The following is a 12,827-nucleotide window of genomic DNA, read 5'->3' as shown; positions in this document are numbered from 1 at the left end:
CTATGGCTACCACAAAAATGACTATGTAACTATGTACATCAAGCTCAGTTGGAATGCACTTCAAATTCGGTGACAATGGGTTTGATGCCATTCACTTGGGGAAAGTCTCTTCATCAATAGGAAAGAATCCCTAGGTACAATGTGATAGTGGCTTCAATGTCGATGGCATGCAAACGCTCACCCACAGGCGTAACAAAATCTAGTCTTCGATAAATTGATAGGCAGTGGCTCATTAAGGTATTTAGTGCTCTTGTTATACCTTGAAATTGTGACTAGTACGACATTTTCATAGTAGCACATTTACCTCTTCAATTGCGATTGTTGGGTGTTATTTGATTGTAATTTGAATGACAGCAGAGATCACTTTGATAATATTGAATATACTATTAATACGAATTGTTCTGCAAAGATCCATGAGCTACGATTGGCTGAAACAAATATTGGCACGACAGACTTTTGAGGACACTTCAAATATAGAAAAAACTATTGTGTAGGTGGCAGACAATACCCACATTGGATCCTCAGTAACTCTTACATTTTTCCTCCTCACATTCAAGGACCAGCCGTGATCGAATGCTCTAATATCCTGCCGAAAGTGGTAGAGCGTACAAAACTGAAACTTACAACATGATTCACATGCACCAAATAATATGCACGTTATATAATGATGATTTGAGGATATACTTTGCATTGATTGCATTTGCTTATAAAGCACTGCTTTTTCTGTACAAACTTCCCAAACCGATTAAGTATAAATTTATCAGTTTAAATAATGACATCTAGGATTAATAAATTATGTTAGTTGCAACAACTAATTTGGGAAGTAAATAAAGAGGACATGGATGCCTAGCTCACTAGCTGAAGAATGTGTGCATTTGATTGAATATTTTAGAATATTCTCTATTTCTTCCTTGAAAGTGTGATTTCTTCGTTGGATGAGTGCCTCAAACTCTTACGTTTATCTTTTGCTATGTTTGGGGTCAAGTTTGGTGGTTTGGGTTGGGTCAATGATCATGGATTTGTGCTCTAGCTTTGGACTTGACCTTTCATAGTTGTACTGTCTGCTCCCATGTGCCCTTGATTGATCTTCATTTGCTCTATTGCTATTTGTTCTATTGCTTTTCTTTATATGAGAATTGGTGGCATTTACAAATACTTTGGTAGTGCTATTGTCGTGTTGATAGAGAACACATTTTCTTAGGTCAAACCATAGAAATATGTGTTAAAGATTGAAAACAACTCTTTGCTCTTAGAATATTCATATAGGTTTGGATTCCTTTTATAAAGGTAAATAATATGCACACGAGTCTTTAATTAGTTGGTATGTAAAAATGAATGCATTCAATGTCTTTAAATTTTAGGAGATACCAACATATAGTGCAAATTTTGCATTTGTTAGCCCTAGGCAAGAAGGGTATAGTTGGGAGTTAGCAAATTTGTATTTTCAAAGTTTGAAATTGAAAGGGTCAAGAAGTTCATGATCATGATGTCAACCTTGTGGTTGCAAAAATGACACACTATTATAAAATAGGGATAACTTAGTGTGGGAATTGGATACATGAAGTATGTGTAGTCAATGTACGAGTAGGACAAATTTATGGGGGTGTAAACATAAGGACGTGGTAAGGGATAAGTGCATAGGAATGTGTGGTCTTGTCTTTGTATAGAATTGTATCATTTTTCAATATATCAATGTATCAAAGCACTATCCTTAAAATGGGAAATGGCATGGGTATTTAATTTCACCATTATATTTTCCCACCACTTTTAGGTCTACATGAATTACAAAATGATCACGCATCTCAAAACATGTAGTAGTCACAAACATGCATATAAAGTATACATTCATACATCAAAGGACACAAAAATGGGTCCAAGTAAAGTAATGGATTCTATAAAGATGTCGTGTGTATTTTGAATGAATTCATGCATCTATTCCTAAGCATTTTATTGCCCTACAAAATTGAAGATAATGCCAATAAAATATGCTCCCCTACAATTAGTTACATTTGAAAGATAAAAGGAATTATGGGAGAGGAAACATTTGTTCATAAAAAGTAAATATAAGCTATCATGTAATCATGTCAAATAATTATTTTAAGGAATATGCTTTATGCATCACATGAATATCTCAAGTCATAAGCATGGTAATCTCATGGACTAGAGATGAAAATAAGGGATTATGATATTTCCCCCAACGTAGGTAAAGAATAGTGATAAGACCTTCAGTGGCCACGGGCACCAATGTAAGTAAATGAGGTACTAATAGCATGTGCCCCTTGAGCTGCATCCAAGGCCATATGAACTTAAGTCCTTAATGGTGATGAAGATATAAATGTATGACATCAGTTAATAATATGGGGAAGATCCCAATATAACCTTTAGATCCTAGCTAGGTCATGCAAGTACACAATGTTAGGATAATAGGTGCCATTCAGCTTGCAATATTCAAGTCTTGTTTTAATTGTAGATGATGAAATAGGTGCCATTCAGCTTGCAATATTCAAGTCTTGTTTTAATTGTAAATGATGAAATAATGTTTGATATCTAAAGAATATGGAGAGGGTGAAAGTGGGTGTCCATATGTATGTGGAGATAATTATTTTAATATTTTCTTACATTTCTTTGTAATGACATTTATCATGCAAGGTTACAAAAGAAGTAAAATGAGTAACATATAATCTTCCTCATCAAGGGCTATCACAAGACATTAATTTTCCCTCATGGAACACCCAGGAGTGAGAAAGTGGGCAGGTTGACCAAGAGGATACGAACATTGGATTTTCATTTGGAGGTTATGGGCACCTAATTTTTAACCATCGTATTTGCCCTTTGTTTTGAAACCATTGATGGGTTCTTGTTTCCAATTGTTCTATATAATGGAGCCTTGAGGTTTTGGCTGTATAATTGTTGGTTTGCTTGAATGTTTTTTCTATAATATTATTTAACCGAACCCTTTGTGATACCCTGCATGATCTAATTGTCATGATTAATTTGTTTCTCGTATGCTCTGCACTGCATAGTTCTTAAAGCATTATAGTCTGCGCATACTACCTTTAGCAGATCTTGCATTGATTTCATACAATCATTCTGTCCAAAAATTTGATAACCTTGCCCACATTTCCATAATTGTTTATATGCGATTGGAGCACCCAGTTTGGCACAGGAAGGAAGTCACTAGCATAGTTGTATAATTTGACTTAATACCAGCTAAACTGTATAGAGTGACTCATCTTGCTTCAATCACAATGAAACACTATTACTGTCTTCCTCCTTAAACATTGTATTAATCAATTTCATCCCTTGAGCCTGTAAATGAAATTGTCATTATTTTCAAATTTCTACTCCTTCGATTTAAAAATAAATAAAAATCTTTCTTGGGGAAGCCATATTATTGCAGTTTTAAATGGGATTTATTGGTCGTATTAAATGTGGTTTATTTATTTTTAAGAAAAGGATTTTACTTAGCAATGACTATGGAGAATTAGTTACCAGCGCATCAATAAACATATTCTCTTATATCTTGCGAAAGCTAGAGATTTTGTTTTTAATTCTCATGTAGAGAATATGCAAACAAAGAAAGGATGAAAGAAAATGTGTTTTCAAGCCAGTTCCGATGGAAATATACCTTTTGGATTATTTTAGGCAGAAGACTTATTTATGTAGTACCTCATAGAGTTTGATAATAAAATATTATAGTTCGTGCTTTAAATTTTATGGTGAGTTTACAAAAGTGTAATACACATATGTGTACAATGATTCTTTTGAATAATTAATTTAGAATTTATTGAGATTAAATTAGTAAGAATTTTAAAAGTATATCAAATTAAATCAATTAATTTTATATAAATTAAATCTACTTCAAATAAGTTAAATCAATTTCACAATTTCAAATATTTTGGATTTAAATTGTTTCTACATTGATAAAAATCATATAATATTAAATTTTAAAAATTAAATAGATTTATTCCAAATAATTCTAGCTAGCACTATCATTTTAGATAAAATCAATTTAAATTATGAGAAATCAAACTAACTCATTCAAATTAAACAAGATTTATTAGACCAGTTGGTTGTCAACTTATCCTGGGTCTTCTTAGACCCCATCGCCTTCAATTTTTTGAAAAGAGGTCTCAGATTTGCCTTGGCTCCACGCTTTCTCTCGCATATAGACTTTCTCAAAGAGATTGAGAATGTCGTGCGCTTTCTTCCTACTCGTATTACTGAAGAGGTTAGGTGAGATTGTGTTGTCGCCCTTAGGCATACTAAACCTCCAAGATGCAATATCCTCAAATATGAGATTTTGGCTTTCAACAAATTAATGAGCAACAATGATTTATGTTTCTTAAGGGTAAATTCATCATTTCTAGAATAATCAGATTATTAAGAGCGAATTACAAATCTAATCTAATTAGAAATGCTCCTAAATGACAATCAAATAATGCGAAATCAATTGAATTAAAATGAATTCTAATTTAAGACTCCCTTAATCGATTTGACAAATATTCGATTTCTCTTCTCCAAATTGTGGATGTAGGATGGCTCTCAGGTGTTGCACTGAAATTCCTGCACAAGATAGACAATTGCTTCGAAGATTATAATTCTGTGATTCTAGATTGGACTTGAGAATTGATATGATATTTATAGATTTTCAGGTGAGATGGGGAAAGAAATACAACTAAAGTGCTGATTGATAGTTCATTGATTTTGATTGATCAATTAAGTGAATTTATTGATATGTTAACATGATAGATTGATTTGTTAACTCATTTCATTGATCAGTGGACTGAATAGATTAGGGAGATGACTGAATAGATTAGCCAGTTGACTAGATTGATTGAGGAGAAGACTAAATTGATTGATTAGTCAGAAAAGGTGATTTAGAGTGAAAAGGAGAGATTGGAAAGTTAACTGACTTGATCAATCAGTCATGATTTTCAACATGTGTTGTAGGATTTTGAATTGAAATTCAATTTCATGTTTATTTAGATTTCAATTTTGATTTTCGAATGTTGAAATGCACATGAAATTTATTGAAAAATGATGAAATTCAAATTTGGTTAAATTCAAATTTGGGAAATTGGAATTAGATGAAATGAGTTGAAATTCGAATTTGGGGAATTGGAGGAATGAATGAATGAATTAAATAATTTAAATAAAATTATTCAATCATTAGAAATATGATTAATTAAGTAATAAAGATTATTTAATTAAGGGAATAAATCACAATTAATTAAATAATTAATATTTGAAATGATTAATTAATTAAAGGATAGAAATTGAATGATTAGTAATGTTGAAGTTGATGATTGAGTTAGTTCAGAAGAAATAAGATCAATTGGTTTGCGATCAATGAGACATTTTTAGGTGTTTACATTTGCCCCTCTTTGGGACAATGTCGAAATGACGTTTTTCCAAAGAAAATGAAAAAAATTGCCCCAGTATGCTTCGGTGATATTAGGGTATAATGCCCCCTTGAGAGATTGTTTGTGCATTAAAGGCATGAATGATCTCTCGAAAAACAAAAAATGTTATATGAGAGATGGAAGAATGATTAGTTGATGACATGAATTAGTTTGATTGGATAGAAGAGATGATTGGAGCAATTTGTAGATTGACTGAATGATAAGATTGATAGGATTGATCAGATTGATTTGATTGGTAGGATAAAGATCAAGTTTGGTTTCAGGAAGGAGACAACCTGTATAAGACAAACATGATCAAAACGTCTGTTAGGATTCCCACAGATACTGAGGGGGGGGGGGGGGGTTGAATCAGTATCTAACCAGTTATAGAATTTTCTCAACTTAAAACATGTAGAGCATATTAATACTGTGTACCGGTAAGCAAAAAGTAATGCAATAAATAGAGACAAAAGCAACCACATGAAAAACACACCATAACACAATATTTTAACGAGGAAATCCGGTGTGGGAAAAACCTCGGTGGGATTTGTGACCCACAATATTCGCTTACTGGCCAATAAGAGAATATTACTACTACAAGAGGGGCCTGCACATGCAGGAAGGCCAAGTGCCTAGAGCTCACTGCTCAAATACAAAATAGAAAGTCTCACTGACTTACAAAATGGATTATATAAATCCAGTGTCTTGTACTGCTTCAAAATGACATCTATAATGCCATATCCAGTACCAGTTTTTGCTCTACCTCTTACATAAACCCTTAACCTATAATTCACATAATAGGTCTGCCTTATTTCGCCTAATTACATTCCTCTATCTCTCATTACAAAATGTTCTACAACGATCTCTCTCATATAAGAGTCATTTTACAACTTGCCAAGTCGGCTTACAATGATTTTACAATAATAAACAAAATATATTAACAACAAAAATTCCTGTCGGCTTCTGTGTCGGTATGCTTCCTTTCACTGTCGGTGCTAGTGGTCTGAGTGCCAGTGTAGAGTCTGATCTTGCTAGTGCCGGTGGAATGCCTTGCCGGTGTCATAGGATTGTAAGGTTGCCATCAATGACAAAACCTTCAATCACCAACAAAGTCTCATTGGAGTGTGCATATGCCAATTATGAGGAGTTATGAAGAGAATTCCTGCTCCTACTCCATGATTGGTATAGGACCCGTCAAAATACAATTTCCAGTTTGTTGATGCTGAAAGTGCGAACACTAATTTATCTGGAAAATATACCACCATTGGATGACTACCTTATAGGGGTGCCTCTGCTAGTTGGTCTGCTATGATCTGTCCTTTGATGGCCTTTTTGTTGACACATTCTATGTCGAATTCACTTAGTATCATGACCCACTTGGCGTGTCTTCTGGTTAGTGCTGCTTTGTGCAACAAGTACTTGAGTGGATCAAAATGTGCAATGAGTTGGACTTTATGACTCAACATATAGTGCCTTATCTTCTGAGTGGCAAAGATTACTGCGAGACATGCTCTTTCTATTGGTGTGTAGTTGAGTTCATATCATATGAGAATTCTACTGATATAGTAGATAGCTCTCTCTTTTCCTTGCTCATCATGTTGTGCTAGGAGAGCACCTTAAGAGGAATTCGTTGCAGATATGTACAAGAGTAATGGTTTCCCATGTATTGGTGGAACCAAGACTGGTGTGGACAAAATATATTCTTTCAATGTTTGAAATGCTTTTTGGCATTGTTCCATCCATTTGAATGTGACACCTTTCTTCAAAAGATGTTGAAATGGTTGGCACTTGTCTGCCAATTGTGCAATGAAGCGTCTTATAGATTGTAGTATTCCTTGTAGACTTCTTAGTTGTTTAAGTGTTGTTGGCATTTCCAGTATAGCTTTTACCTTTTCAGAATTTATTTCAATGCCTTAGTTTGATACAATGAACCCAAGAGTTTACCTAATGCTACTCAAACACACTTTTTGGGATTGAGATGAACATTGTATTGCTCAAGTTTGTCAAATATTTTAGCTAAGACATCCAAATGAACATCCCTCGTTGTGGATTTAGCTAGTAAATCATCTACATAGTCTTCCATGGTTTTGTGTATCATGTCATGAAACAAGGTGGTCATCGCCCTCTGATAAGTAACACCGACATTTTTAAGGCCAAATGGCATCACATTCCAGCAATATGTTCCCCATAGACAAGTGAAAGTTGTTTTATGTTGGTCTTCTGGTGCAATCCTGATTTGATTATAACCAGAAAAACCATCCATGAGTGGTAGCATTTCATTTCTAGCTGTCAGGTCCACTATCATGTCTATGTTAGGTAGTGGAAAATCATCCTTTAGGCAAGCCTTGTTGAGGTCTCTGAAGTCAGTGCAGATTTTGATACCTCCAATATGTTTGGTTACTGGTACTAAATTTGAGATCCATTTTGCATAGTCTATGGGTCTTATGAAACCCACATCTATGTTAGGTAGTTGAAAATCATCCTTTAGGCAAGCCTTGTTGAGGTCTTTGAAGTCAGTGTAGATTTTGATACCTCCAATATGTTTGGTTACTGGTACTAAATTTGAGATCCATTTTGCATAGTCTATGGGTCTTATGAAATACACATCTAACAATTTTTGTAACTCGATTTTGACCAATAGGGCTATGTGAGGATGCATCTTCCTGAGCTTCTGTTTGTATGGTTTTGCTCTTGGGAGAAATGGTAAATGATGTAAGACTAACTCTAGATCTTAACATGGCATATCAGAATTGGACCATGCAAAGTTGATTGCCCTTTGTGTAAAGAATTGAATAAACTTTTCTTTTTCCATTGGATTCAGAGATTTTGCCAGGTGTATCTTATTTACTATTTCAGCATCTCTGATGTTGATCTCTTCAGTTTCTTCAACTAGTATTGCTGACTGTTCTTTCTCTATAGGAAGAGTATCTAGTCTGTTGTGGGTCATATGTTCTGCTTCATTCTTATCATCTAGATTGGAAGAGGAGCTTGCTTCTCCATAGTATGCGATTCTATCTAGATCTATGGCAAAACCAACTTTATGATCATCATAGGGAAGTCCATCCCTTGCATCCAAGAATTCAGCTATAGCTTCATCATTTTGGAACCAATGTAATTGTGGTTGTCCTTCTTGCCCCCAGTTTGTTAGGTGAGGATAAATGAGACAAAGATCTCTTTCTTCAGTAGGAAGAGATGTTGCTAAGATCACGCAGATTCTATTGTTGAAAACATACTTCACTGATTTTGGGTTGGTTGGTATATCTTTATATTCAATGCCGTCATCCACAATTGGTTGGTTGTCATATGATATAAATGCTGAATATGTGCTGCAACTGTGTACAGCTAAAAACTCATAATCATGTGAAGCCATTATACTCTCTATACGTTTCTTTGTCTAATCCATCTTCATCAATTTCTTCAATTGTAGAAAGAGGAGCTTTGGTCGTGTTGATGATGAATGGGAGAGTATCCTGACTTGTAGGCCCTTCTTCTATGATATAATTGAGTGCTTGAATAAGAGATAGGAGTAATATTGAATTAATATCTCTTGTTGGTGCTATCCTTGTTTTTGTTTATGTACTGGATGGTGATGATGGTGTAGACACATCTGCTGCTGGTGCAACTCCCGTTTCCATCACTATATTGACATGAGATGTTGGGTGAAAGACCATTTGTCTTGGTGATTCAGGGTCATGATCTTCACTTGTTATTATTGGCAAGTTTTGGATAATTGGGGTATCTGGTCGAGTTGTTCTTTTTTTTGTTAGGCTAGTGTATCATAATCCACAATTCTTTGGATTCTCTGAAGGTAATATGAGTTCTATGATGCCTTGTGCATGTGCCCCCAAGCCTGTTGAACCATCATAACCATGGCATTGCAATGTCTTAAAACCATTGCCATATTGTTCTAAGGGGAGTTTGATATGTGGAGTGTCATTTTGTTCTTTATATAGCCATCCATTGACATCTTCATCTAGAGATTCTTCATTAAGCTCTCCCCATCTGATAAATGAACAAGAATTGGAAAACCGGACAATTTCCTTCCATTTGTTTGCTAGATTTGGTAATGTTTACCCAAAAGACCTGGGAGACAACTGTCCTACTGGCAATCTTCCGGAACATGAATACTCGCCACACCCTTCATCTTTGATTTGAAGAGGAGGTGCTGTAGGTGTTCGAGATGATGATGTTGGTGTTTCTGCAATCTTTAGAGATTCCATTTGTATGTGGAGAAGAGCTGCTTGATTGATAGGTAATTGATTATCTGTGCTTGCTCTTAAGTAATTGCAGTGTTGAAATGGGTTTGGATCACCTTGTATGGTGATCTTAATGCCATTGTAAGGGAATTTAACACATTGATGAAAAGTTGATGGCATTGCTTGCATGTCATGTATCCATGGCCGCCCTACTAGTATTTTGTACCCCAATTCTCTGTCTAAGACTTGAAAGGTGATGTTTGTGGTAACTGGTCCTACTTGCACTGGTAAGGTTACTACACCCTTGGAGGGGCGTTCCTCATCATCATAAGTTTTGATATTGATTCTCTTGGTGGGATCAATATGATGTTTAGAGTAATCTAGAGTTTTGATCAGATGTAAAGTGCATATATTGAGCCCGGCTCTGCCATCTATGAGAACTCTTTGAACCTTCTTTATGTGAATAAGAGCTTCCGAGTGTAGGGGATCATTGTGCATTGGTCTATTTGTTGGTACATCTTGCCCAGTGAATGCTAGCTTGAAAGTTGCCAAGTTTCCAACCATGGATTAGAATGGATTCTCATCTATATCTCTAGCAACAATAGATTCTTGTAATGCTTTGTCTAGGACTGCCTTATGGGCTGGTGAGATGCAAAGCAACTCAAACAATGAAATTTGAGTTGGAGTCCTTTTGAGTTGGTCAACCATATTGTAATTGCTTGTTGGTGGAGGGGGTTTTGGTGGTACCCCTTGCAATGTGACCTTGGATCTTCGAGTGATAACAACACAATCTCTGCTCCTTGGATTTATTGTAATTGTGGCCAGTATGTCATCTCCTGCACTGATTGTATTGATTGCATAATCATATGCAACATTAGTAGAATTTCCATTGTTATTCTGTGCACCTGAACTAGAAGCTTTCCCTTTATCATGTTTAAAAAAAGGGTCTTTGAATATGGTGTGGTCTGTATTAGCCGATCGCTTATTGGCATCCACAGTGATATCCCCTTGCTCAACAAGGTCTTGTATCAGGTTCTTGAGTTTGTAATAGCTTGCTATTTTGTGGCCTTTGGAAAGGTGGTATTCACAGAAATCATTGTCATTCCACCAAGCAGGTTTGAATGGACCAGGTTCATAGGGTTGAGCCTCTATCAAAGTTATGGCATTATTTTGTATCAACTTCTTGAGAGCTGACTCAATTTGTTCTCCCAATGGTATAAAATGTCTTTTCGGTGTATTGATCCTTGGGGGCCTTGGATTGCTTGACTGAACCATATTGGCATTTGCACTGTTGGTTTGAGTTTGATTCCTATTGAAAGAATCAACTGGTCCTTGAAGTGATACCACTGGTTGAGCTCTACTAACAACACGGGCATCTACAACCTCACCATTTGTAACATTCTTGTTTTTAGAGCAAAAATTTGTCTTTTCATTGCTTGTATTTATGGAGCTAGTCCATTATCCTTGTGATGTTTCAATATTCCTTGTTCTAACAAGCCCTTTTTACAGTTTATGCCTTTTTCTGTGATTTCTTTGAAAGTGCCTAAACATTGCATTTGCAATGGATATGTCACTTGAGGAACAAGGTTCTCAATAAAAATGTGTACTTGCTCAACTTCGGGAATGTGACTGAGACATCTACGGTATAGAGCTCTTCATCTTTGCAAGAATGTAGCAAACACTTCACCTTCCTTTTGTCTAGTTGCACACATATCCATTAGAGTAACTGGATTGTTTATGTTGTGTGAAAAGTTTGTGATGAATAACTCAACCAACTCACCCCATGAAGCAATCTTAGGTGGTAAATGTGAAATCCATTCTAAGGCCATCCTTTCAAGACTTTAAGGAATAGGCACATCAAATATGTGTCTTCATGGGCCACTTCTATACATGCTGTGAATAATTCTCTGACATGATCCTGGGGATCACCTTTCTCTCTATACTTGTCAAATCTTGGTGTCTCAAAATGTGGTGGAAAAGGTGGCATATACAAAGTCATATTGAAAGGATAAGGACGAAGATTCTTTGTATTATAGTTCTTGTCATTCACTGTTTGCATGCTGGTCATATGCTTTTGGAGATTCTCTACTTGCTGAGCAAAGATCTCTGTTTGGATCAAAGGTGCGTTGACCCTATAAGTATTTCCCACAAATGGAATAGCGTTTGAGTATCTTGGATCTTGTTGAAATGTTGACTAACTATGTAATTGCGTGCCTTGAATTCCACTAGGTGGTGTGAAATATGCAAATTGAGCATTGACATTTGAATGACTTGAGCTATTCATTCCTACTGATCCTTGGTTCATATTCTGACCATTGTATGTAGATCCAAGGGCAACTAATACTGTAGGTTGAGATGTACTTGCAGAAATAGTGTTTTGAGCCATGGTTGTTGTAGCTTGGGTTGAAGTATTCAACATGCTTGATGTTGTTTGAGATGTAACATTTGGTGTGGTTTGAGATGTGAGATTAGTGCTTAAAGATGCAGCTGTTGATTGAGCTGAAGTGGTTGTAGCATGAGTTGTTGCTGCTTGAGTTTGTGCCACACTAGGTGCTTGAGTTATATTTTGGGTCAATGTTACTCCCAGTGGCAAGACTGCCGAAACATCAACACTTGGAAGCAACTTGGCCCCGTTTTGAACTAAAAGTGCGAGATATCGAACATCATTATTGATGAGTGCGTTGAGAACCATGAGTACTGCCAGATCCTCCAATTCCTCTTGTGTTAGATTGTGTTGGATTTCATCTATGGAAGGCATCCTGTTGGTGTTTGTTGGTAACATTATAGGTCTTCTGCCTTGTGGTTGTTGATTTGCGAATAAATCCATATTCCAAGTGGGATTGACCAAGGGGTCTTTGTTTGGATCCATCTTAGCTTTTTGCGATCTTGTTAATCGCATCAATGTATCTCCAAAGTCATCTTGACTCTGTATGACTTACTTTGATTCTCTAAAATGCAAATGGCATACTAAAATGAATGCAAGACATATGCAAGGACTAGCTATGTATGCAATCTATAGATGACAACACTCTAATGATGACTTTGACGAGGAATTGGGCTATTTGCCATAAGTCTTTCAAAAAATTGTCGCAATTCTTCCCGTTCTCTTTGTTCCTTGATTTCTTTTTCTAAGTTTATATCAAGGCAGACAAAGTTTTGGATTTTATCATCTATAACAACTTCGACTTCATCGTATTGGGGAAGGTCAATCCTCACTTCCCAAGCA

The sequence above is a fragment of the Cryptomeria japonica genome, chromosome 10 (assembly GCF_030272615.1).
Source record: "Cryptomeria japonica chromosome 10, Sugi_1.0, whole genome shotgun sequence".
Taxonomy (NCBI): Eukaryota; Viridiplantae; Streptophyta; class Pinopsida; order Cupressales; family Cupressaceae; genus Cryptomeria; species Cryptomeria japonica.
This window is presented reverse-complemented; position numbering follows the sequence as displayed.